The sequence below is a fragment of the Oenanthe melanoleuca genome, chromosome Z, assembly GCF_029582105.1.
Source record: "Oenanthe melanoleuca isolate GR-GAL-2019-014 chromosome Z, OMel1.0, whole genome shotgun sequence".
NCBI classification, from domain to species: domain Eukaryota; kingdom Metazoa; phylum Chordata; class Aves; order Passeriformes; family Muscicapidae; genus Oenanthe; species Oenanthe melanoleuca.
In genome coordinates this window covers 14,531,067-14,533,857 of record NC_079362.1, presented here as the reverse complement: position 1 = coordinate 14,533,857, position 2,791 = coordinate 14,531,067, and the positions used below count along the sequence as shown (strand labels likewise).

General features: G+C 51.3%; 1 non-coding gene across 1 annotated transcript; it reads left to right on the top strand.

Moving 5' to 3' along the window:
• The first annotated feature begins 2,498 nt into the window (after positions 1-2,498).
• On the top strand, positions 2,499-2,571 carry TRNAK-CUU (transfer RNA lysine (anticodon CUU)). Its single transcript has one exon. It is a non-coding gene; the product is annotated as a tRNA-Lys (tRNA).
• Positions 2,572-2,791: the final 220 nt, after the last annotated feature.

Below are 2,791 nucleotides of genomic sequence, written 5' to 3'. Positions count from 1 at the left end.
TCCCATGCCAACATGCTACAGCAAATTAAAACTTTTATATTATATACATACATGCAGTTACAGGCACAGTATCATAGATAGTTCACCCTAGAACAAGGTCTCCTTGGGGTATGCATCGTGCCTGTCCATCCTTTTGCATCACCCACCAAGTGCAACCAGGTCCTTGAGCGAAAAGCACCCCACGAACAGGATTGTCTTTGCTGGAGGGAGAGTTCACCCAAACAGTTTTTCCTGACATGCCTCTCAGGTGTACCACAGGGACCTTATCTCCATCTGGTGTTCCCAGGGGCTCAGATTGGGCAGGGCCTGCTGGGTTAGTGGAACCTCGGTTATTCACTAACCATGTGGCCTTTGGTAGATTGATCTGGCTTTTGAAAGTCCCCCCACCAAGTGTCTTTAAGGTGGTTTCGACTTTCCCAGCCACTGGTGCATGGTAGGGAATATGATACATCCACTTAATGCCATGTTCTCTAGCCCAGGTGCTTATAAGGCTAGTTTTGAAATGAGTTTCGTTGTCTGACTCAATTCTCTCAGGGGTACCATGCCTCCAGAGGACTTGTTTTTCCAGGCCCAGGATGGTGTTCCGAGCAGTGGCATGAGGCACAGGGTAGGTCTCCAACCACCCGGAGGTGGCTTCCACCATGGTCAGCACGTAGCGCTTGCCTTGGCGGGTCTGAGGCAGTGTGATGTAGTCAATCTGCCAGGCCTCTCCTTACTTATACTTGGACCACCGCCCCCCATACCAGAGGGGCTTCACCCGCTTGGCCTGCTTGATGGCAGCGCAGGTGTCACAGTCGTGGATAACCTGGGAGATGCTGTCCATGGTTAAATCCACCCCTCGGTCTCGTGCCCAGTTGTAGGTGGCATCTCTGCCCTGATGACCTGAACTCTCCCTTGTGTTCCCAGTCTAAGTCTATCTTTGAGACCTCTATCTGTGCAGCCTGATCTACCTGCTCCTTGTGCCAGTGTTCTTCATTAGCCTGACTCTTGGGAACATGGGCATCCACATGACGGACTTTCAAGGGTAGCTTCTCTACCCGAGTGGCAATGTCTTTCCACTCATCAGCAGCCCAGATTGGTTTTCCTCTACGTTGCCAGTCAGCCTTTTTCCACCTCTCCAGCCACCCCCACAGAGCATTGGCTTACCATCCATGAATCAGTGTAAAAGTAGAGCTTTGGCCAGCTGAACAGCTTTGAGTTCAGCAAGTTGACTTGGTCCACCTTCTCCTTTGGTAGCTTGTGCAACCTGTCGTGTGGGGCTCCATACAGCTGCTTTCTACTTCCGATTCATCCCTACAATGCGACAGGAACCGTCGGTGAAAAGGGAGTAGCATTTTTCATCTGCTGGCAGTTGGTTGTATAGTGGGGCTTCTTCAGCCCGGGTCACTTGTTTCTGCTCCTCTTTGTCAGCGAGACCAAAATCTTCACCTTCTGGCCAGTTTGTAATTATCTCCAAAATCCCAGGGCGATTCGGGTTGCCAATACGGGTGCCCTGCATGATGAGGGCAATCCACTTGCTCCATGTGGCGTCGGTGACGTGGTGAGTAGAAGGAACCTTTCCTTTGAACATCCACCCCAGCACTGGCAGTCGGGGTGCCAGGAGGAGCTGTGCTTCCGTGCCAATCACCTCTGAGGCAGCTTGAACTCCTTCATAGGCAGCCAGGATTTCCTTCTCTGTGGGAGTGTAATTGGCTTCCGACCCTCTGTAACTTCTGCTCCAGAATCCCAGGGCTTGGCCTCGGGTCTCACCAGGCACCTTCTGCCACAGGCTCCAGGACAGACCATGGTTCCCAGCTGCAGAGTAGAGCACATTCTTTACCTTTAGTCCCGTCCTGGCTGGGCCAAGGGCCACTGCATCCGCGATCTCCTGCTTGATCTGGGCGAAGGCTTGCTGCTGCTCAGGGCCCCAGTGGAAATCGTTCTTCTTGCAGGTGACCAGGTAGAGAGGGCTCACAATCTGGCTGTACTCAGGGATGTGCACTCTCCAAAAGCCTATGGCACCTAGGAAAGCTTGTGTTTCCTTTTTGCTTGTTGGTGGAGACATTGCAGTGATCTTATTGATGACCTCAGTGGGGATCTGGTGCCGTCCATCTTGCCACTTCACTCCCAGGAACTGGATCTCTCGGGCAGGTCCTTTGACTTTGCTCTTTTTAATGGCGAAACCAACTCCCAGCAAAATCTGGATGATCTCTCTCCCTTCTCAAATACTTCCACTGCCGTGTTCCCCCACACAATGATGTCATCGATGTACTGCAAATGTTCTGGAGCCTGACCCTTTTCCAGTGCAGCCTGGATCAGTCCGTGGCAGATGGTGGGGCTGTGTTTCCACCCCTGGGGCAGTTGGTTCCAGGTGTACTGCACGCCTCTCCAGGTGAAAGCAAACTGAGGTCTGCACTCTGCTGCCAAAGGAATGGAGAAAAACACATTGGCAATGTCAATGGTGGCATACCACCTTGCTGCCTTGGACTCCAGCTCGTACTGCAGCTCCAGCATGTCTGGCCTGGCTAGCTCAATTGGTAGAGCATGAGACTCTTAATCTCAGGGTTGTGGGTTCAAGCCCCATGTTGGGCGCCAAAATCTGTCCTGGTTTGAAGGACAAGTGTCTGCTGATAAAGGCAGAAGTTTTCCTTTGAAACAGAGACCTGAATTCCACTCCCCCAAATATTATAAACGTTTGAATCAAGGACTCTGAGGCAGAGGTAAGGGGGTAGGAATAACAGCTCTTTTACTAATATATCTAACTGTACAAGCAGAAACAACAGCAGTTGTTAAAATTACCAACAAAACAGAA